This window comes from Malaclemys terrapin, chromosome 3 (assembly GCF_027887155.1).
Source record: "Malaclemys terrapin pileata isolate rMalTer1 chromosome 3, rMalTer1.hap1, whole genome shotgun sequence".
Taxonomy (NCBI): domain Eukaryota; kingdom Metazoa; phylum Chordata; order Testudines; family Emydidae; genus Malaclemys; species Malaclemys terrapin.
The window spans coordinates 7,478,476-7,503,678 of record NC_071507.1 but is presented as its reverse complement, the minus strand read 5'-3'; positions in this window follow the sequence as shown (position 1 = coordinate 7,503,678).

The window sequence follows — 25,203 nt, the reverse complement described above, 5'->3', positions numbered from 1 at the left end:
ACAAACAGCCCCTCTCTCCACAGTTCAGGAAAAGCCATGTCCTTCACATCATCCCAACACAGCTGCACATTTTATCGTGCAATCATTGTTGACGGTCTCTAGCAGGGCTGAATTTGTTAGAAACTGGGGAGTGAGGGGGAGAGAAAGATATGTCTTTGGACTCTGGCCACCCATCCGCACATGCAGTGGATGCTTTGCACACAGATGGACCATCTCACATCTTGCTCCTTGGCAGTGGATTCTAGCACTCTCTGAGTAGACTTACCAGTGCAGTGCCTGCCAGAATACATAACACAGGTTTTAACAAGACTAATTTAATTAACAACTTGATACGGACAGGGACAGATTGCATAGTAGGTTATCTATTAATGACAGTATATTAAATTCATTGTGGGCCAATCCAAAGCCAGTGGGAATCTGTGCATTAACTTCAGTGGCCTTTGGATTGGATCCTAGCGACCTTACTGGCAATTAATGGAATAGCCCATGGCCCTTTGTTGACCTGTGCTGGCCCCTATACTTGGAAGTCTCCTTCTATGTGCCAAGCAGCTTCATTCTTCTCCTCCAAAGCCTTCCTAAAAAGCAATGCTTATGTGAAGCCTTTTAAGCAGGACCATGTCCTAAATTCGGACACCAGCTCCAACTCCTGTCGAAACGCCATCTGTCTGCTATTTGTGTCTGAATTGTTTCCTCTGTCTGTCTCTGAACTCCGTTAGGAGCCTCTTGGACCAGGGACAGTGCTTTATTCATCTGTAAAGCACTGAGCATAGCATCAGTGCCCAGTAAGGGCCAGAGTCTACTATCACAAAGCAAGGTATTATTCAGCATGAATAAGGGTCTCTGAATCTGGCCCTAAGTGATTAATCAAAATAACGCCAGGCCTACACAAAACCTTTTAAAATAATTTTCTGTTTGAGTAATTTAGACTGTATTAAAGATTGTGGAGGCCCTTGAAAGATTCAGGCCTTCATTAAGTTCACTGAAGTTTGGATGCTTATTCAAACATCTGGGTGATTGACATTTTTGCAGTTTTGCCATTTTGATGACATTTCAAAATTCAAAACAAACAAAATACACCTCTACCCCGATATAACGCGACCCGATATAACATGAATTCCGATATAACACGGTAAAGCAGTGCTCCGGGGGGGGGAGAGGGGCTGCGCACTCCGGCGGATCAAAGCAAGTTCGATATAACGCAGTTTCACCTATAACACGGTAAGATTTTTTGGCTCCTGAGGACAGCGTTCTATCGGGGTAGAGGTGTATCAGGAAAAATTGAGATTTTCATTATTTCAAAAACCCTATTCTCAGTTGCTCCTGACTCAAAAAATATTCCTTTTCCATCCCATTCCATTTTCCTATCAGCTTCAAAATCTGAAATGTCAAAGTTTCAAATTTTTAAAAAATGGGAAAACATTTTCATGTTTTTTTTTTTTTAGTTTTCCTCCTTTTTGATCAGCTCTAACCCTAACATCATCTCTCCTCTCTGAAGTGCTGGGTCTATAAAGGTGGGTCTATAAGACGTGCTATAAGAAAAGCCTATCTTTTGGTGTGGAGCCCCAAACATGAAAACGAAAAACTATTAAAAAATTGAATAGAACCTTCCAGGACCTGAAAGATTGGCTTGGACTTTTGGATGATGGTTCACACTGGCTCTTGCCTTGTCTGAACTGGAGACGAGATGAATGACTAATGATTGGAGAAAACGTGGAGAAGACATGGGCCAGGGAAGTCACCACAGAGATTGTCAGGTCCCTTGGCATTAATGACATGGGGCTGTTTTCTACAGCTCATAGACTCATAGCTCAGTAGATTGAACCTCGTTTTAGTGGAAAAGTTGTGCATGAGGATAGAAGACGACTGTCCTTCGCACCCCTGGGGGTTCCACTGCAGACTGAGGGCAGAATTTGGCCTGCAATATGTAACAAGTGCTACAGCACCTTGACTTCTCTTTGGTGCTTACTTTCCAGTGCTTGTTAAAGGTGCTGGGGTCTAGTCCTTTCTTAGTGGTACCTCTTCTCTGGCACAGCATAGGCAGCAGTAGTGCAAACTTCCCGCTCCTTTCCTCTGCCAACACACCTCTGCTAGCTGAGAGGATGGCTCACTTTCCATGCTCATTCAAACTTTGTCCTCTCTGCTGAGACTACCACCCAGGGTAGTGACTAAGGAGGTGGTTTTGTTACACTAGGCCACGGAGAATTGGAGAGAGGCCACCAACGCATTGGACATAGGTCACCAAACAGCTATCACATGGTAACGATTTAGCATCATTTCTGACCTGGGTTGAATTCAAAATAGCAAACAAAGCCTTGCCTGATATTTTCTTATTGTTTTTTTGGCAATTTCTCACTCCGCGTTCCTTTCAGTGTAGAAATGTGGCCTTGAGTTTGGTCCTAGAAGTTCCAATTGCATATTTTTCTTATCTTTGCTAGGTCTGGCATGCTAAGCTTGAATTTGCAGCTGGTGGCCGATGGAGGGGAGTCAGGACAGATTTATTCCTTCATATTATTTAAATATAAAGAGCATCTCGGGGTCCCATAGCGAGCACTTCAAACAGCATAATAAGAAAACAGACACGAGGGTCTAATCTTTCCACAAACAACATTGCTGAAGGGGCCTTTGGTGACTGAAAGAATCTATAGCTCCTGCCTTCCTGTGATTGAAATGTTGAGAAGCCCTGCTTCCTTGAGTAAACAGAAGATAGGCTTTACAAAATGAAGCTCCTCTGACTTCTGTGAATTCCGGCAGAGCAGCTTGAAGAATAGAACTATGCATCTTAGGCAAAGAAAACACGGTCTAAACCAAAATATTTGTTCTGTCCCATATGGAGTACGGCATGCACTTAAGAGTCAAGAGCTCTTCTAAAAAAAAGAAGAAAAGCCCAATAACTCTTATTTCTCAAGGTGACATGCAGTAATGTATGGTTTTCTTTTCTGGATTTATTTGAAATCAAACATTTTCCAGAAAGCATAAGATGACTGATCTATGGCTAAGGCTGATTCAGAAGATCTGATTTCAATTCCTGGCTCTGCCACGGACTTCCTGAGCGAGGCACATAAATCGCTCGGTGCCTCAGTTTCTCTGTCTGTAAAACAGGGATAGTAATCTTCCTTTTCTCCCTCCCTTTGTCTGTCTTGTCTATTTGGATTGTAAACTCTTTGGAACAGGGGCCGTCTCTTACTGTGTGAATGTACAGCACCTAGCAGAATGGGGCCCCAGTCTTGGCTGGAACTTCTAAATACGATAGTAATCTATAATAATGATGGCTTCTGAACAATAGCAAGAATTATTTCCAGTATGGGCTGGTTCTGAGGTGCTTAAATAAACTTTCTCCTTCTTTGCAAACATATTCATTTCCTCCTTTTCTTTTTGGGTGATAGGTTATCCTTGCTGACCCCCATACTGCAAGTGTTTGGGGGATGAGATAGTCTTGGTGTCCTCTGGCACGTTGCAGGCAGTGAGCAGGGCCTGGGCTGTACCTGGACGAATTCTCTCAAGAGAAGTTTTAGCTTCCCAGGACTACATGCCAGAGAGAGAACCCCTTTCAAAGGGTGCAGTTTGCTTCTCCAGCTCCTGAAGTCTTCAAAAACAAGACTAGGTTTCTTTCTGGAAGATGTGCTTAGTCAAACAATTACTGGGCTCAATACAAGAGTTACTAGATGCATGGGTGGTGGGTGAAGCTTCCCGTGAGAGAGGCTAGCTCCCTGTCCCACCTCTTCCACCCGCGGCCCCACCCACATTCCACCCCCGGCCCTACCCCTTCCCCACTCAGTCCCCCTCTCTGCTTGGCCCCCCCCACCACTCGATGCGTCCCTCCTCTCCTCTCCACCCCGCAAGGGCCCCACTGCTCTCTCTCTCCATGTCCCTCCTGTCCTCCACCCTCCTCCCCCACTTAGCTTCCCCTGGTCTATTATACCATTAATCCAGGACTGGATTAATTCTATGGCCTGTTATATATGGGACATCAGACTAGATGATGTAATCATCCCTTCTGGCCTTAACATCTATGAATCTTTTCACTTTGCACCTGGCCAGTGCAAACTGTGTCCCAAAATACTTTACAGAGTTAACCAACACAATCACACAATGATATAATTAACCATAGCCTAGACACATTATGAGGTAAGAGCAAAAAAATTCTTTTTTTAAGAAAAAAGATGTTTTCAGTTGGAATTCTAAATGAGATGTAGAGTCAATGAGATGCAAACATACAGGGAGATTTTCTCCAGGCAGCAGAAGCTATAAAGGAGAAGGTTCTTGCACCAGTATAGGGGTGATATTGTGTGTCAGGGGGTGGCAGCAAAGAGATCAAGTGCTAAATAAGTAGAGGGAGCAGGAGGAATCTAGTCAGAGCCAAATGGGGGCAGCAAATCGGTGAGGAGTTTTCAGCTGTGACCTGCATCCCGAAAGGAAGAGGAAGGGAGTGAAGTTGTTTGAAATTTTTCAGACAAATTTTTTTTCCTCCCCAATCAAAAATGGTCTTTTTTTTTTTTTTTTTTGGTTTTGGTTTGAAATTTCCTGAAAAATTGTTGACAATTGCAGACACTTTCATTTCTTCAATTTTTTTAAAATAGCAAGACGTCATTGAAATGGTTCTCAAAAGAAAAAGTGTCGATATCAGTCTGATGCTTCCAATCAAACTTTTGAAAAATATTTTTTTTAATTGCAAAAGGTTTTTTTTTTTTTTTTTAATTAAAAAGTGGGCCCATTTTGGACGGTGGGAAATGAAAACAACTTTTGTTATTTTACATTCATCTCCAAATTAGGCTTTCATTTTTCTGAGCTCCGGTATTCAGGGTTAGATTATTATTTATTCATATTATTGTAGCACTGAGGAGACCCAGTCATGGACCCCAGACTCCATTGTGCTAGGTCCTATACAAACAAAGAACAAAAGACCTGTATTGCTGCTTCATGAACTTTTATGGCAATTCCACGCGGGCACATGGAAGATAATAGTAACATCTCCACCCTGATCCTGCAATGAGCTCTGCATGGGCAGAATTCTGCGTCCCATGTGGAGTTCCACTGAAGTCTATGGGACTCTACCCAGACACAGGAGTCTGCAATGAATTCATTTCTGAACCAAGGCAGTCAGTATCTATTGCTATGACTGTCCCAGCTATGAACTGTTCTGTAATGCGAATGTGAATTAAAGACCCCCTACTACTGATACACAATAGACCATACCAGCTTCAAAGGATTTCCTCCGCATTTCATCTACATCTCATTGATCCCCTATTCTTTCAATCCAGCCCCATAGCAATGTCATTCTCCAATATGGCATGTGCCTCTGTAATAATTTTGAGATTAAAATGGCACTATGAAACACAGTCCTTATTTAAAGATAAATGGCTATCTGCCTGTGCAAAAGGTTTTCTTAACGGTCTATCTGACTGCACTGTAGTCTTCTCTCCCTCCCACCCCTTCCATTAAACCTCTTTCTTGAGTCTGCATTGTTTATAAGGAAAAGGAGAGGTCACAGCACATTTGCTGTTGCCATGAACTAAGCCCCCACCAAATGGCATAGGAGACACTAAACAATTCCTTTGACAGAAAAGTTTGGATGATCCTTATCTCTTCACTCATACTGTGCAATCTCTCTCCTTTCTGAGTAGTCTGCTATTTTTGGAGCCTGCCCTTGGCTTCCCACATACTCCCACCAGCTGGAAAACTGAGGGGTGGCCAGAACTTCCCCCAGATCTCACGTAACAGTGTAAAGAACCCCATGGAAGACAGTTGAAGAGGGGGCTTCTCACTGTAGATGACATCCATTTGCTCCTCTGCTCCCTAAATAGGAAACGCTATCAAAATGAATCTTCTGTGTCAGCTACTGGGAAGCTCAGACAGTCATGCTCTGGACATGAAGGTACCGTGAGGACCCTTTTTTAAGGAAAAAAATGGTGCATTGGTTAGAGTTTTGGCTTAGGAGTCCGGAGACCTGAATTTAATGCCCTTATCTGTCAAAAACGTCCTCTGTGACCTCTGTGCTTCAGTTCCCCATCTGTAAAATGGAGATATAATAGTACTCTCCTGCCTCCTGGGTAGGGTGACCAGATGTCCCAATTTTCTAGGGACAATCCTGATATTTGGGGCTTTTTCTTATATAGGCTCCTATTACCCCCGACCCCCTGTCCTGATTTTTCACACTTGCTGTCTGGTCACCCTACTCCTGAGGGCTTTGTGAAGACAAATCCCTTAAAGATTGGGTGGTGCTCAAATGCTATGGTAATGAGGGCCAAAAAGTACCTAAGGTAGACAGAAACTCCAGCCCAAATTTGTAAGCTTGTGCAACTCCAATGGGAGACTTTGTTCCCCTATATTGGCTAGAGCTTGCAAAGAGATTTTAGGAGTCTGCTAGCTTTGTCCACCTAAAAGCCCTGATCCATAGGTTCAAGCAACAGCATGGCATATGCCTCTAGATACAGAGGTCTTGGGTTCACTCCCTGTAGATAATATGACGCAGGGCATTGTTACCCATGTATGCTTCTGGGGTGAGAGGATGGCTTGGTCACCTAATCTCCCAAATGACTATAGCAAATTGGGTTTGTGTACACATCCCTAAATGCACACTGAGTATGGTGGGATTTATATCTAAATCAAGAATGCACAAGGGGCAGCACTTTGGCCTGAATTCTTGAATGTATTATTTGGTATATTCAAAGGAACCCTTGTGTGCATTCACAGGAACAACCGTGTGTCAGAGTCACTATGGATTTTGCTTCTGTCAGCAATAAAAGTCAAAATCAAAATGTTGCTTTGAAAAAAGCAGTTGCTTGGGAAATAATGGTGCTCCGAAGCCATCTGCTTTTTGCTTGCTACTCTCTGGAATGCTTTTTGATCCACCTCCTCTATTACTAAGCTAAGAATGACACAGTCAAAATATATGTCCCTGCAGATCAAGAAGAGGAAACACAAGAGATCTCAAGAGGTTAGGGCTCACATTTGGAAGCTTTTCTCCACAATCATGAAGACTAGCATTTTTTTTTAAATGAAAACTGAGATTCTCACATAATCCCATGACTCCAAGAACTGGACCATTAAAAAAAAATCCACCACCAAATATTGATTCACAATAAAAATCAGAAAGTTGGCAACACTTCTCCCTACAATCTAATTATTCCGCTACCTCGATATAACGCGACCCGATATAACACGAATTTGGATATAACCCGGTAAAGCAGTGTTCCGGGGAGAGAGGGGAGGGCGGCGCACTCCGGTGGATCAAAGCAAGTTCAATATAACGCGGTTTCAGCTATAACGCGGTAAGATTTTTTGGCTCCCGAGGACAGCGTTATATCAAGGTAGAGGTGTACTTAACAGAACAAGTGCTTCCCCAGAAGCTAACGTTCCCTCATGGACACGCTGGTCCAGACTACATACTGCAGAAGCTGCTGCATATTTGTGCTGGTGTTGAAATGAGCATCAAATTCACACTGACTTAAATCCGAGAGCGAACAACATTCCCCAGTGAATCATGAGTAGGGATTTGTGCTGTTATAATGAGCGTAAAAGCATGCAGTCAGCATGTCACTACGGAAAAAGTCATTTAACTATTGAAGGAAACGCAAAACAATAAGCAAAACAATAAGCACAGAGATAAGAAATCCACCCAGTTACACCTCTCCAGGGCTTAGCTCCACCCTCCTCCACCCCTCTATCCAAGCAGCCCTCCACCCCAGCATCTTTGAGGCTTTGTCCTCTCAAGGTCACACCGCTGTGTCTGTGACAGGAGATTTTCTTAGTACAGAACAAAAATATTTGTCTTACATTAGTGCAAACCCAGTAATTTAGATGCCAGAGCCTCAGGTGGCATTAATCAGTACAGCTCCACTGAAGTCAATCATAGAGTCATAGAAATGCAGGGCTGGTAGGGGCCTCAGGCAGTCATCAAGTCCTGCCCCTCCACTGTGGCAGGACCAAGTAACCTAGACCATCCTTGATGAACCTGTTTTTAAAAACCTCCAATGATGGGGATTCCACAACCTGCCTTGGAAGCCTATTCTGGAATTTAACTACCCCCATAGAATTAGAAAGTTTCTCCTAATATCTAACCTAACTCTCCCTTGCTACAGATTAAGCCCACCACTTCTTGTCCTATCTTCAGTGGGCATGGGGAGTAACTGATCCCTGTCCTCTTTATAACAGCCTTTTACATATTTGAAGCCTTTTCAGCTCCCCCCAGTCTTCTTTTCTCAAGACTAAACACGCCCAGTTTTTTTTTTAACCATTCCTCATAGGTCAAATTTTCTAAACCTTTTAGCATTTTTGTTGCTCTCTTCTGAACGCTCGCCAATTTGTCGACATCTTCTCCTAAAGTGTGGCACACAAGATTGGACACAGTGCCCCAGCTGAGGCCACACCAGTGCTGAGTAGAGCAGGACAATTAACTCCCTTGCCTTATATACGACACTCCTGTTAATACAACTCAGAATTATATTTGCCTTTTTTGCAACTGCATCACATTGTTGGCTCACATACAGTTTGTGACTCACTGTAACCCCCAGATCCTTTTCAGCAGTACTATCCCCTTATTTCCATTTTATGTTTGTGCATTTGATTTTTCCTTCCTAAGTGAAGTACTTCGCATTTTTCTTTATTGAATTTCATCTTCTTGGATTCGGATCAATTCATCAAGTTCAATTTGAATTCTAATCCTGTCCTCCAGCGTGCTTGCAACCCCTCCCAGCTTGGTCTCATGTGCAAGTTTTATAAGTGTACTCTGCACTCCATTATCCAAATCCATTTATCAAAATATTGAATAGTATCAGACCCAGGACTGACCCTTCCAGAACCCCACTAGATACCCTCACCCAGTTTCACAGCAAACCATTGGTACCTACTCTTTGAGTAGGGTCTTTTAACCAGTTGAGCACCCACCTTATAGTAATTTCATCTAGACCACATTTCCTTAGTTTGCTAATGAGAATGTCATGTAGGACTATGTCAAAAGCCTTGCTGACACCCTGTCAAAGAAGAATATAAGGTCAGTTTGGCATGATTTGTTCTTGACAAATACATGCCGGCCATTCCTTATAACCCTAGTATCCTTCAGGTGCTTATAAATTAATTGTTTAATAATTTGTTTCAGTATCTTTCCAGGTATTGAAGTTAGGCTGACTGGTCTATAATTCTCCGGGTCCTCTCTGTTCCCCTTTTTAAAGACAGGAGCTATGTTTGCCCTTCTGCAGTCATTTGGAACCTCACCCTAATTGCTAACCGTTCTGAGGTTCCTTCAGCTAGTTCCTTAAGTACCCTAGGATGAATTTCATCAGCCCCTGCTGACTTGAATACATCTAAATTACCTGAATAGTCTTTAACCTGACATTTCCCTATTTTGGCTGGCATTCCTTCCCTGGCCACAATAATTCTGTGCCAATCTACAGCAGCTGAGGATCCAGCTCTTAGGTCTTTCATGAACCAGGAGTGGAAACAGGAGGTAATTTCTTACTTGACCATTCCTTAGCCATGCTGAAAAACTAAATAACCTCATTGTGCATAGGAACCAGAAAGTGACCCTGACTCATCTATTTAAACTGTCCAAACTGAATGCCAATGTCAAGGAATCAAAAAGTTACTGCATTCTAACACTGAACAAGTAACTTTGTTGAAACAATATGATTCCTAAAGTGATCATAGAATCATAGAATATCAGGGTTGGAAGGGACCTCAGGAGGTCATCTAGTCCAACCCCCTGCTCAAAGCAGGACCAATTCCCAACTAAATCATCCCAGCCAGAGCTTTGTCATGCCGGGCCTTAAAAACCTCCAAGGAAGGAGACTCCACCACCTCCCTAGGTAACGCATTCCAGTGCTTCACCACCCTCCTAGTGAAATAGTGTTTCCTAATATCCAAGCTGGACCTCCCCCACTGCAACTTGAGACCATTGCTCCTTGTTCTGTCATCTGCCACCACTGAGAAGAGCCGAGCTCCATCCTCTTTGGAACCCCCCTTCAGGTAGTTGAAGGCTGCTATCAAATCCCCCCTCACTCTTCTCTTCTGGAGACTAAACAATCCCAGTTCCCTCAGCCTCTCCTCATAAATCTCTCTCTCTGCTTCACTTCAGAACTTTGGTCTAGAATCTTCCCCAAATTCCCTCCTGTCCAGTTTCCTGCTACAGATTTAAAGAAATGGTGCATATATCCTCATGTGGAGTGAAATGAAAAAAGGAAAGATATAACACAAATGATGATGAACTTACATTTATTTAACAAAGCCCTTAACAAACTAGATTTGCCAACTATGCATAGGTAGGTGCAGCTGGAATGAAACATGGCAGGCAAGCAATTCAGGACCAGAAGTGAAGACTATCATAACTGGCTGAAACTGCAGGAGAAATTTAGGTGGAGAGAACATGACAAACAACTGGGAAGTTTGTCAAGATACCAGAACTGAAATCCCTAATCTTGCAAAAAGTTCCAAAGAGGCTTGCATGATCAGAAGTGTCTGGGTTTTCCATCTAATGTGAAAGACAGAACCTTCTAACACCCCCGTGCTGCTCTTTAATGCCACAATGAGGCATGGGAGATACAATATTCAGAATGGGTTGGTTGGTTGTGTTGAAAAACAGCCTGATTTTGAGTTTCTGAAATGTCCTTTAAGTAGAAGCAAGTTGAAGAAATGTGTTACAATTTTCCAAAGAAATTTCAAATGAAAAATGTGGCTCGCTATTGAAAGGACTAGGAACATTTTGTGACTCTGATTTTCTAATTCCCTGCTAAGTTGGTTGTGTAATTAACATGGCTGCTCAGGGCCATGATACACCAAACTTTGTAAGGTGCTCAATAGTGCACCAGGTATACCATGGCTCAGAGGTAAATGTTGCCAGTTGCCATATCCTATAGGCTCCTGCCCCCACGGGTCCCAGTCAGCATTTATATGGCTAAAGTGATGTTATACTGGGGCTGGCACAAAAGAGAGAGGTTGCAAATAGGTACAGTAACATATGCAGGTAAAATACAATCATGCCTAGCTTGGCCCCTATGGGCAGTCCAAGATAGGGGTTAGGGCCCCTCACACTTAATGCCTATGGTGCCCTCTTCAGTCCACTTCTCTGTTGGAGACCATCGGGTAACTATGACAGAATACACCCCTGTATTCATACCCTATGCACTATTTGTAATAATCTTTGTACAAAGTATGCCATTTGAAAACTCATAATTTTCTGGTCAGTATTGTCCTGGTAAACTATGTGTGGCAATCTTGTATGTGAAGTTATAAGATTCCCCTGCATGGCATTATTAACACATGTTCCAAACCCCAGAAGTTGGAGACAAGTCTGTTCTAAACATAGGATTGTGTGCTCTGCTTCATTTGCATTTAAGCAGGAAACAGAATCATCAAGCAGGAAGGGAAGACAAAGGATGTTCAAACAGGTGAAGCAAAACTGCAGGGAACATCCTTCCACACAGACTCTTTGGCTCTTAGTTCTCAGCTGGAAATGTTTTTCAAGAGTGGGAGTGAAAGTATAAAAAGGAGAGACAAACACCCCAAGGGACCCCTTTCTCTGTCCCTGCCCATCGCATTCACTGCACTTGAAGAGACAAGGAAAGCAGGGATTGAACTCAGGAGGAGGGGCCCTGACCTGAGAATTTTGTCAGTAATCTGCTGTGGTGAGAAACTTTGCTTGAGTCGGACCCAGTTTGTTAAGTTTGGCATTAGTGAACGTCTTATCTTTATTTTTCTTGTAACCATTTCTGAGTTTTATGCCTCATTTAAAATCTCTTTGTAGTTAATACACTTGTTTTACTGTTTTATACAATCCAGTTTGTTTAAACTGAAGTGTCTGAATAACTATTTGAGATAAGAAGCTGGCATATTATTCCCTTAACGGAATACCTGATTTAAAATAGTTGTACTGTCCAGAAGAGGGCTGGGCAGTACAGTACATACTTTTCTGGGGAAATATCTGGGACTAGGAGGGTGTTGGGGTCACCCTGTAGAATAACCCAGGCTGGTGAGAGCCAGAGCGTAACCCACGTGTATCTGGCAGGCTGCAGTTACACACACATACTCAGGGTGCAGCTTGCATGCTGGAAGGGTGTTTGTGAGCAGCCCAGATGGGCGCTACTTCAGCGAGGCATTGTAAGGTGCCCAAGGTTGCAGGGCAGGGGTGACACAGCCCCCCACTGGTCTGGACTGTACCCTGGTATGTCACAGTCACCTGCAGGCCTCCTGGAGAGGAGCAGTCCTTGGTGTGTCCCACTGGGTGCGTTGTCCCCTGGCTGCTGTGGCAGGATTTCCAACCTGGCATCTGTTCACAGGCTGCCCCAACGGCAATGGCTATTAGGCTCAAAGGCCCCCCACAGTCCCTGATTGTCCATTTACTGGACTCTTCTCTTGGGTCCCACAGCCGGCCAGAGCTCACTGACCACTTCCCCGGCTGACCCTCGGTGCCCAGCCTTTCACCAGCTCCCGTCCCTAGAACGCATAAGAGCCTAAGCTAGTTACTGGCTCTATGTCTCAAGAGTTTCCCTCAGGTCCCTCTCTGCTCAGCCCTCTGGTGGCAGGGCCCCTACTCATTCTCTGCTGCTTCCCACAAGTTCTGCACACATCTGTGTCCTGCTGCAGTGCCTGCCCCTCCCAGTCTGCTCCCCATTGGCTGCACAGCTTCCCTGCAGCCTGATTCCCTGCTCTGTTCCCAGCCTGCCATGCGGTCCCTCCAGCCAGCTCCTGTTTGCCATGTGGCTCCGCAGCCCTCCTCTCCACCCAGGCCTTCCCCAAGCAAGAAAGGTCACATCTGAGATCAGGCCCTTTCCAGGTTTGTGTATCTCCTCCCCTATTGGCTTGGAGAGAGGCATGTGTCTGCTCCCCCACCTTGGAGGGCCTGAGGTCAAGGAGAAGGGGTTGACGATGGGAATAGTAGTTAATTTTCTGCTTAGTAGATTCCGGACGGCTGGTTGTTCGCCAGCCAGACCCCTGGCACCGCAGTCCCTGGTCCAGCAAAGCACTTAAGCACATGCGTAACGTGAAACACGAGTCATCCCAATGAAGTCAATAGGACAATTTACATTCTTAAAGTTATGCACGTATTTAAGTACTTTGTGGGATTGGGGCTCAAGTCCCCAGTGGATCCCAAGAGCCCAACCAGCCCCTCCCAAGGGGAACCATAACAGCACAAGTGCCTCTAGGGGGAAAAAAGAATCATCAACAGTAGATTTCACAGCCTTGGGGGGGCCTGATTCATAATGAGAAAGAGCTAGAAACTGAGGACTGGGGTGCAAACAAAGCCCGATGCAGCCAATGGGAGTCTTTGCATGGATAAGGCCCTTATTTTCCCTTTGTAAATGAGAGCTGATATTTTGGGGGTACTGTTCTCCCCACCTCCAGTTGAATCCTGCAGCTGTCCTGGCATCCACACTTAGGGGATGAAAACACCACAGAACACTTAAGTATGACTTCCAATTGAACTCTGCGCCTTATAAAACAAAGCTGTCATAAGAAGGGGCCATCTAACATGGACCGCACTTACCTTTGGCTTTGTCTTGACTTTCTGTTTATGTATGATTGTTTTACGAAGTCTACATTGAATAATGTTTGCTCAAGATAACTCCCTTGTTTATGTTGGATTCAGCGCGCTTTGATGACACAGGAAATAAAGTTTAAGTAATGCTTACCAGCTGGACTGTGACAGGTCTCTCATTTCTTCAGGGGCAATCCCAGTATACTTCAGACTACGTCCAGCCTAGGAAACACAGAATGGTGTGCTAAGAGTTCAGATAAAAGCCAGGGAGCTCAGGAGGAAGGCTGCCACTCAACATCTATCTTGGCCCCTGGTTGAAAGCTCTTGGAAAACATTCTGACCTTGGGAAAACTTGACAGAGACATCCTTGTTGTGGGTTTGCAAAGAAGGAAAAAACGTTTCTGTTTTTGGCTCTACATTTTTTCCAATAAAATACTAAACCCGTGATTCCCAATGGAAGTGACCAAAGAGGAGCTGTGTCTTTGGGCAGACAACTGAGGGCTTATCTACACTTACCGGGGGATCAACAGGCAGAGATTGATGCATCAGCTGTTGAATCATAGAATATCAGGGTTGGAAGGAACCTCAGGAGGTCATCTAGTCCAACCCTTTGCTTAAAGCAGGACTAATCCCCAGACAGATTTTTGCCCCAGATCCCTATAATGGCCCCCTCAAGGATTGAGCTCACAATCTGGGGTTTAGCAGGACAATGCTCAAACCACTGAGCTATCCCTCCCCACTTAGAAGAGCTGCTAAATTGACCACCAATTGCTCTCCCGCTGACTCCTTTATTCCACTGGATCGAGAAGACGGACCCCGCGGTAAGTAGATCTAAGCTACGTCGACTTGAGTTACGCTATTAACGTCACTCAAATTGCGTAGCTTAGATTGGCTTTCTGTTGTAGTGTAGACAAGGCCTGAGCAAAGGGTGGTGTATAAGATCTACCTCCCCAGGAGTAGCTCTGGTAGGCAGATGCCCCTCTGAGTCACTGGACAACACCCCCCACCTCCCATAGAGTGCCTGAGGCCCAGACTTACACATTGGTGAGGCAATCCCTGCATTTGAGTTCCTATTACTCTAACTTCATTGCCATAAATTGCAGAGCCACAGGCTTGCTGGCCAAATTGATTAGCTAGGAAGCAAAAAGAACAGGAGTACTTGTGGCACCTTAGAGACTAACAAATTTATTAGAGCATAAGCTTTCGTGGACTACAGCCCACTTCTTCGGATGCATAAGTGAGCTGTAGTCCACGAAAGCTTATGCTCTAATAAATTTGTTAGTCTCTAAGGTGCCACAAGGACTCCTGTTCTTTTTGCGGATACAGACTAACATGGCTGCTACTCTGAAACCTAGGAAGCACCAGACTCAGCATACTTGACAGCTCTTTAACTTGGGATCCTTGCTAATCACTTTCACATCTATGCAGGATCAAGCCCTTAACAAATAGATGTTTAAATTATGGCCCAGACTTGCCGATACCAGGACTGTGCAGTGGAAGTTTTACCATTAACCTCAATGGAAGCAGAGACAGGCCAACACTGAGTGCTTTTGAAAATCCAACCGGAGCTACTTATTGTATCCCAAAGGGACAAGGCGTGCTGAAATCGAGTGCCAAATTTTACCTGTGGCTCCAGATGCACATTTAGCATTGAGCTCAACAGGACTGCTTGAGTTCAGACATTTGCTGGGGTACAGTCCTCTGTCTAAACAAATATTAGTCTTTATAAAGGTTTGGTTTCACATCCCACAAATTTAGAAGCTTTAGTTCAGGATGGTTCTGATATTTTTCAGGCCAGTTGATCCTTCCCTAATATAATTGTTCTGGGATCTGCTGAGTGATGACCACAGCATTTTCTGGCTTATAACAGACTGTTTTCTGACATATGTTAGCCGTAAAATTTTCTCTTCACTCGCACTGAATGACAGGTTTACAGATACCACTGACAGCCTTACCATTTTCACCACTCAGCACACCAGGGAAACAGCTGAAATAAATCTGACTGTATTGGAGTGTTTAGAGATGGAATTTCTCTGCCAGCAGATCAAGCTTCAAACTGATCTCTCTTCCTTATAGGACTGTATGCTCTTCCCCCAAATATATAATCCCTGGGATCTGAGCCTGACAGGTGCTGATCATTCTCAGCCCATGAAGTCAATGGGAGTAAAGGGTGATCAGCATGTCACAGGAATTGCTCAGCATCAGGGTCCATATGTATACATTTTCAGAGAAACGTATATCACATTAATAGTTTTGGGGGTGTTTTGCCAATAAATTTTGATAGCGAATTGCAGTCTCTAGTGAATAGCAATTCTGGCTAATCACATCACAGTTTACAGCTTTAAACTAAAGGAAACTATAAAACAGAACATCTAAATACACCACTGGATGAACATTAAGATGTCCTGACCCTGTGCCACACTGCCTCTGAGCTTGGTAGAGTAGAGACTGCTCTGACGGGTCTTTTCACACCTGGTCAGATCTATCCTAGGGCTTACATCACACCCCTGTGAGCTAATGGTCACATTCCAATAGACCTAATAAAGAAACAGGAGGAACACTTAGTTGGAAATGTTGTCCTATTTTTTGTTAACTCAAAATTACACATTTCAAAGAAAAATTTTGACAAAATTTCAAATCTCAGTGTTTTTTGACCAGCAATAGAGCTCGTTAAAAACAATGAAGAGTGTTTGCCGGTGATTACTATGCATGTGGTGCAATGGGAGAGCAAGTGGTTGTTTGAGGGAACAGCGAGGATGGAGATAAACACCTGTTCCCCCCAGAAGGAGAGAAACACACAGATTTGTGAGCTATGGTATATGTAGAGTACAAACCAGGCCTCTTAGGTCAGCTCCTGAAGTACAGTCTCGTAGTGAGAGTGCTAATCTGTCCCTTGGGACACCTGAGCTCAATTCCCTGCTCTGCCAAAGACTTCCTGTGTGGCCTTGGTCAAATCACTTAGGCCCATATTCTCAAAGGAATTTAGGTTTCTAATTCCCATAGAAATCAATGGGAGTTAAGCATTTAAATACCTTTGAAGATCTGGGCCTCAGTTCTCCACCCATAAAATGGGGAGAATAGCACTTCCCGACCTCATATGGGTGTTGTGAGGATAAAGATATTAAAGATTGTGAGGTGCTCAAGTATTACAGTAAGTAGAGCTATAGTGTACGTCTACACTAGAAACACTACAGCAGCACCACTGCAGAGTAGATTCTTACTAATGGGATGAAAGGGGGATGCTGTATTAAATCCACCTCTCCAAGAGACAGTAGCCAGGTTGATGGAAGAAATCTTGACCTAGTGGTGTCTAGTCCAGGGCTTAGGTTGGTTTAATTACGTCAGACAGGGTGTGGCATTTTTCACAGGCCTGAGCAATGTAGTTAAGCCAGACGAACTTGGTAGTGTAGACCAGCCCATATAATCACCACAGACGGACTGACAGACAGAAGCAAACAATGGTAGAAATGGGTAAAACATCGGCCTTTCCTAGGAGGAAGGTGGTGGGAGGAATTGTCTGCATGTCCTTATACCTCCCGTGAACACGATGGCTGTTTTCAGAAGTGTGTAGAAGTAAAATGGGTTAACAGGGGGGAAAAATTGGGAGTCTGGCTCCTGCTGATAATTTGACAGGTTGATGTGGGACGCAGCGGAGGACCCTGTCACAAAGGTAAGCCAGCCAGGGATTCATGTGGTCCTTTGTAGTCCCCGCTCAATTCCCACAGCCTTTCTGTACAGACCAGCCTGCAACAGCCTGAAGCAAAGTCACCCGTTTTAGGTCACACTCGGCATGTCTACACAACCTGGGGCAACGAACCACCCAGCCTTGCGCTCACTCTAGCGCTCTTAAAAGAGCTGCGTTGTAGACAGTGCTCTGACGTTGTGCCTCAGGCTGTGAAGCCTAGAGTGGGGGGTGGGCTTCTGAGCCCTTCCTCCAGCCCGAGCCACAGCTTCAAAGTGCTGCCCGCACAGTTCTTTTTAGACTGCCAGGATGAGCCTGCATCCCTGAGTCTGAGACCCAGGCTGGGATGTTCACTGCCGTGTGGGCCGCATAGACGTACCCATTCTGCCTTATAGCGTAGGGGATGCTGCCGGAGCCACACATTGCTGCAGGACATCTAGGAGGCACCACAATGCCCACCAGAACCTTTTAGCTCTTGGGGGAGTTACCTGCTGCGTCATCCACAGCCAGGCGCGACATGCGCTCCTCGTCTCCTGGACAGCTCGGTGCAGAGTCAGGGACCCAGCCATAACTCTGCCTCCTCCCCATCCCTTCTGGGGTGCTTGTGCCCACCCCGCAGGAGGCTAGAAGGCTGTGTGCACTGATTCTTTCAATCCACAGCAGGAAGGCAGGCAGGAGGGAAGTTGGAGAAGATTCTTGCTGAAGCGTTAGTGAAGCAGAGAGAATCAGAGTCGATTTAGGGATGATCCTCTTTTCCTCGTTCTAACCAAATTCTTTGTTCAGTGCTTGAAGAAAGTCTTTTCAGCCTGCACCCCGACCCAAAAACCCTCTTTGCACATTTCTTCCAGGGTCAGTACATAGTTTCAGCAGCTCCATCGGCATGTCTCTCTCTCCCTTGGTCTGTTCTCAGTTCCTGAGGGTATGTCTACACAGCACAGAAAAACCCACAACAGGCCCATGCCAGCTGACTTGGGCTCGGGCTGCGAGGCTGTTTCATTGCTGTGTAGATTTATGGGCTTGGGCTGGAGCCCAAGCTCTGGGATCCTTCCACCTATCGGGGTCCTACAGCCCGGGCCTGAGCCCAAGCTCATATAGCTACATAGCAGTGAAACAGCCCCGTGAGCCCGAGGTGGTTGGCACAGGCCAGCCGCAGGTTTCTAGTTACTTTGTAGACGTAACCTCTGTGTTCTCGCCTCCTCCCCAACCCAGCTGGTCACAATCCTCAGTCAAACCCTCTGCCCACCTGGCGCTCATTTCTGGGAGTTCTGCATTAGGTTCTGTTTTAGGTGTGGCCCCTTCACTCTCTCTTACAGACTTCAATGCAGAACTCATTCACATATCAGTTTAAAGAGGTTTTAACTCAGCCCATAACAAGGTTCCACCCAGCTCACAATAATACTAATCACAGTACAATTGATGCCCGTTTTGTAGCCCCCGCTGGCTCTTGTCTGTTTGTTAGATTGTAAGATCTTTGGCGCAGTGACTGCATCTTCATATAGACTTCAACATGGCTAGCTCTCGGGATTTCCTTCTGGGTAATTCTGGTTGGGGCCAGGCCCAGTATCTCCATCAGGCAAGGTGCTCCAGCCTCTGAATTTCAGCCCAAAGGAAACCAGCAAAGCATCCCGCTGCCCTGGGGAGCTGAGAGGAACAACCGTCACCATTCTCAAAGAGGGAGGGTGTGTGGGGAGCAGAAGAAGCCCTGTTCTGTGAACAATGGGTCAATCTGCTCTCCTCTCTCCATTACTAGGCCTGGGAAGAGGGAGAGGAGAACTAGGCTGCACCCAAGCTGGGGAGATGGGTGGTGAAGAGCAGAGGTGAGACTAGGGGACAAAGCTGATGTGGGAGTTGGAGGCATAATTAGTTACAGGGCAGAGGAATGGGAAGATGTGGGCTGGGGTGGGGTGGGGGGAGGCACAGAATTAGGGGAGAAGCTGGAAGCTCCTCTCCATCCATCACCTCATTGTATAAAACTTGCAGAACTGCCAACGCTAACTGTGTGTTTCACACACACACAAAGTTGGGCAGGGGGCGTTCAAAAGACCACAGTATAATCTTTTACAGAGCTCTCATGCTTTGTGGGGCAATCTCATGATATTTTGAGGGTCTGATTCATGATTTTTGAACTTTTAGGATTGACAATTCGGTGTTTGTACAGCACCCACCTCAACGGGACACAGATGCTCAATAGAATGGATAGGTATGTAGTGCGTAGGAATCAAGTAGTATCCTTTTAAATCAGTGGTTGGTATGCAGACCCCTGGGGGTCCACAGACTATGCCTAAGAGTTCCAAAGGAGTCCGCACCTCCATTTGAAATGTTTTAAGGGCCTGCAAATGAAAAAAGGTTGAAAAACACTGATTTAAATAGTTCCTGAACTCTCTAGTGGCTCTGTCTTCTTTATGTCTTGGAAGCCACCAGAACCCAGCCAGCGTAACACTGTATGTGTAGCTTAACCTTGTGGGTTGTATATAGTTAGTAAACATGGTTATTTGGGTTCCTTCATGTTACATTTGTTGGGTCAAGAGAAAGAGTTACAACAGTGTAAAAAATAATTACTTTTCCTTGTATACCGCAGAAACCCTAAATAAAATGTGGGCCTAAAAGGCCATGGGAGAAAATTCTCTTGGTGAAAAACTTTTGTTCGTATTGGGCCCAGTAGTTTATTATTAATAATAAACATTTATACTGCTGTAGTGCCTAGAGGCCAGCCAGGTCAGGGCCCCCATTGTGTTAGGAGCGCTCTTACAGCATGATTAATATACATGAACACATGGGACAGAAGACTGCCCTCATTTATTCCCACGGAACCCCACCGACTTCAATGGGCCTGCCTGGGCTACCAACCAGGACAGAATTTCGTCTTATGCCTTTAAGAATAGTCTACTTTGCTTGCATTGCCATGGAAACCGGATCTAGCCTCTTTACTGTCTTCACTATTGCGTTTTTCACGAGAATGAGAGCATTACGTGACATTGAAATTTGCCTTGTAAAATGGTATTCATTTAAAAAAATAATTCGGGAGCCAGATCCTTAGCAAGCGTAAACTGGCATCATTCCATTGAAAGAGTTGAGTATGTTAATAGCTATTCATTTACTCAAATGAATAGCTCAAAAGCAGTTGAAGTTTGTTCCATTTTTATTTAGTTTGCTACTTTGAAGTGGCAGCTGCAATCATTTTGATAAATCTATGTAAGGTACTTATATGGTCCCCATTAGCACAGTCTCTGAGCCCCTCACAATCTTTAATGCCTTTATAGTCACTACACCCCTGTGAAATAGGGAAGTGCTATTGATTCCATTTAAAATTGGGGCACAGAAAGTCTTAGGGCTTGTCTACACAATGAATATTAGCGGGGTGTGATTTCTTAAGCACTCAAACAGGTTGAGTTCATGTTGATGTAGCCCCATTTCAAACAGGACTACATTAATGTGCACTAGGCACCTTTTAGAGCATGCCAGCAGGTCTACACAGGACAGTTACCTGCTTCAGAAATCACACAGCCCTAGTTCACATCTGTAGCACTGTGTAGGCAAGCCCTAAGTGACTTGCCTGAAGTCACACTGGAAGTCTGTGGAGGTGCAGAGATGTGAAGCCAGGTTTCCCTACTCCTGGGTTACTGCCCTAGCCACTGGATCATGTCTCTTCTCAAATGGATAGGAAGCTGTAATAGTACCCTATTGTTTTAGATACATACAGCAGAGGGTGCTACTGTGATAAAAAACTGCTCATAGAGTTGATATCTCCTGGGATAAAATATATAGCATGTAGGAATGTTAAAACTAGTGATGTATTAATAAAGAAGTTAGTTAATAACGCTGGTCAAAATAGTCTGACAATTCAAAATGTTGAAAAAGGTTTTTCATGAACATTTTTGAAAATTCTTTCCCAAAATCCCCCCCCCCCCAAGCAGCTTATTGAGCTAATCAAAAGCTTTCTGAAAATTTTAATTATCTTTCCCCCCCCCACAAAATTTGAAAAACTTTCACAACCTTCAGCGGGGTAGCCGTGTTAGTCTGAATCTGTAAAAAGCAACAGAGGGTCCTGTGGCACCTTTAAGACTAACAGAAGTATTGGAAGCATAAGCTTTCGTGAGTAAGAACCTCACTTCTTCAGATGCAAGTAATGGAAATCTCCAGAGGCAGGTATAAATCAGTATGGAAATAACGAGGTTAGTTCTGAAGAAGTGAGGTTCTTCCCCACGAAAGCTTATGCTCCCAATACTTCTGTTAGTCTTAAAGGTGCCACAAGACCCTCTGTTGCTTTTCACAACCTTGACTTTTTGTAACGAAAATGTTCCACATTTTTCAACCACCTCTGCTAATTAACTGTTCATGAACATTGTCTCTATGTGGAATTAGTCCAGCTTCGAACTGCTTTTGTTAACATTTTTATTCTCTTTACATTCAATGTATTATATGTAGATTAGAGGGGCAGAAGTGACCTTTGTAATCATCTAGTCTGATCTCCGGTCTAACACAGGCTGTAGGATTTCCCTGAATTGATTTATGTTTGAACTAGAGCATATGTTTAGAAAAACAACTAATCTTGATTTAAAAATTGCCAGTGATGGAGAATCTACCATGACCCGTTGTAAATGTTTCCAGTGGTTAATTACCCTCACCGTAAAAAAAATAAAAAAATGCACCTTATTTCTAGTCTGAATTTGTCTAGCTTCATCTTCCTATTGTTCTATCAAGTGGTACCTCAGATAATGCCCAAAAGAAACTACTGGGGAACTTCTCTTTACTCACACAAATAGCACTACGATTAACTGCAGTATATCCACAAGGTCTGGATTCAGAAATAATGTTGAAAACTAATTTGCCCATTGTCATTTGTGTCTGTTTTTAGAAATAACGAAACAGTAACTGTGATGATACTTGTGCTTGCTGTGACAAGTACAGCAATTTACTGCAATATCCTTGGAAGACCTTAATGTACTTCCAATATCCTTGGAAGACCGGGCTGGTATGTCACCTCTCTAGGGCGGAGATGTGAGACCTGGGCATTCAAAAGACTACACTGAAAATGTGCTAGGCAAGTATGGATTTTGGTGTTAAGTGGATTTCCCGGGGAGTTGCTAGGGAGAAGTTAATGCAAATTCCCCACCGCCAGGTAAAAGCCCAGCCTTTTGAAGCTACACCCTGAGGAGCCGGTCAGTGTCTGCTGAGTGCAGAAGGAGCAGAAGGCCAAGATCAATGGCCCAAGCTTCATAAAGAACTGGCTGACCTGCCATTACCGTAAAACTATGACACTTAGCACAGTATCATCTTCTGAAACATGAAGGCCTGATTGTTCTGTCAACTATCCATTTTCTCCTATTGAAGCCTTTTCGACTGAGAACCTTGCTTTATTGTAGGGGCCGATGTGTAAATATTTGTGTGACTCTTCAGATATGTTTAGACACTGCCATTGGAAATTAAATAGAAAACAATGTTGTGCTTACATTACGATGCACTCAGAACACACAGCCACATGCCGAAGTTTACTTCTTTGAGTGTTAGAGCCATCCAAACAACATTTTTTCCTAGTTAATCAAGATTTCAAGCGAAAAACTCCTAATGTTGCTGATTCACGAAGCTGTGACTAGGGTTGGCCAACCCTCCAGGATTGTCCTGGACTCTCCAGGAATTAAAGATTAATATTTAATTAAAAATGGTCATGTGATGAACCCTCCAGGAATATGTCCAACCAAAATTGGCAGCCCTAGCCATGACTTGTTTTAACTGGGCTAGGTTTGAGGAGTTTGTGTATCCTTTTACATCTATGGCCTCAATCCAAAGCTCATTGAAGTCACTGGGAGTCCTTCCATCAACTTCGATGGACTTTGCATGAGGTCCTGTATGCACATGTACTAGGGGCACAAGAATAGTAAGTAGCAAGAGAGGTGGAACAGAGAGCTGCATAAGATTACATGGTCTTGATTTGATGCAGGGTCAGACTGAAATCTTTACTCACATAAGCATTCCCCAAACCAGATTGCTTTTTCAGTGTTAATAATAGTATTAAGAGTGTGACACTCAGCGTAGCCTGAGATTCAAAGTTAAGGCTGACACTACTTAGGTGTTACTGATAGACTATGCTACTTTTTGCATGCCTTTCGGGCTCTCTGGATAGACTCCTCCCACTTCCAGAGGTGTGTGCGCACTGAAATGTCAGAGTAAACTGAGCACAATAACTAGGGGTCACCAAATGAATTAGGCAGCAGGTTTAAAACAAAGGGGAGCTGCTAGAAGCGGCGCGGGCTGAGGGACGTACTGGCCGCTGCTTCCAGCAGCTCCCATTGGCCTGGAGCAGAGAACTGCAGCCACTGGGAGCCGCGATCGGCCGAACCTGTGGACGCGGCAGGTACACAAACCGGCCCGGCCCGCCGGGGGCTTTCCCTGCACAAGCGGCAGAACAAGTTTGGGAACCACCGCTTTAAAAAAAAGGTCATGATTTTTAAACTAGGCCGATGATTCTGGGGGGTCTGAGCCCTGGATTTTTTGAATGTTTGGGGTTGGTAGTACTGTAGTCAGCCTGGCAGAACTGAACCATCGACAGGGACTTTCAGAGAAGGAGCTTTGTGGATAATCCTTACGTTACTTTAAAGCAACAACGATGACTCACTCTGCAAGGGGTAACCCAGGGGTAATGCAAAAAGACCTCAGTTCACATCCAAATTAAATAAAGCTTGTTAAGAAACTCTACAGAGGGAATTTTGGATTTCTCAGCAAGTGGTCTGAGTTTTGTTCATCCATTAATTCATACTGTGCTTCTAAGCAAGTCATCTTAGTTCTAATCCTTAGCTATGAAATAATTCCCCAGGATCCTGCCTGGAAAGTGCTTTGTGCCCTCAGTTGAACGGAAATCAGTAGGAGTTAAGAATGCTCAGCACCTCTCAGGTTAGGGCCTTTCCTACAAGCCACAATCTGACACCGTCACTCATCTTGAATAGTTTCTTACTCCTTGAGCTCCTAGAGGAAGGTGCTCGTCAGAAAGCGTAAAAGGATCAGAATCTGTTCGTATCCTATGAATCTTACAACATGGTCCTTTGGGGGCAGCAGAGTGTGGAGGATGGAATATTAATTTACCTCAAAATATTTTATTTTGTTTCCTTTTTATTCTACCCGCTGGCTGAATCGGAAGTTAGGCCTGGTGATGTTGTCAAATGGCATCCATCGTTCTATCTCTTTTTCTCAAGGAATCAAGATGATTCCTTGTTATTTAGGACTTGTATCCCAGTAGCACCTGTAATATGCTAGCTTGTGCCCAGACACGCAGGACGGTTCGGTCCTGGCTGTGAAGAGCTCCCAGTCCAAGGGTCTGAGCCAAAGCCTGTTGAAATCCGGAGCTGCTGGGCTTTTTCTGCTCCCTCTTTAAGAACGGTGTCTGTTGCCCCTCTCAACACTAACTTCGGTGGGTTTTGGCTCAGGCTCCGTCCTGCATCGCTTGGAAGTGTTTGCAGAAATCAGTATTTCATTCCTGGTCCCCATGCATTAATTCTTTTGTACTATTATAGCAACTGGGCTGTTGAGGAAACAGAGAAGCAAACGCTCCCAAAGGTACCTGATGAAAACGCAGATCGGCAGCACACTAGCTGCAAGCTGATATTCTTGTGCAGTGGGAAAGGTTACACCGAGCTGTTCTTCTCCTTGTAGGATTTCCACCTTTCATTTCCTTCCATTTACTGCCACACGCTGAGCCAGGCTGAGAGGGCGACTCCCATCTCCCTGCCAGGGCTCACGTCTCCAGCTCTTGTTTACTTTCCTTCCCCTCCCTCAGTTTATTCCCCAAAGCCAGGTTGGCTATCCTCAACTCATCATTCCCACCCTCAGTCAGTTCCTGGAACCCCGAAGGTAACAATGGAGAGAATTCAATCATTGCGCTGCACTGGGGCTTTAGGGATAGTGCTGAACAAAGGCGGGTCCACTGGTCCACCCCACCCCGGGGGACACCTACATAGGCACACACTCCTCTGAGTCACAATCCCATCCCTCCCTGTTCCCACATGGTGCTAATTTATTGCTGGCCTATACGTTATTTACACAGAAAAATCTTAGCCCCTCCCCA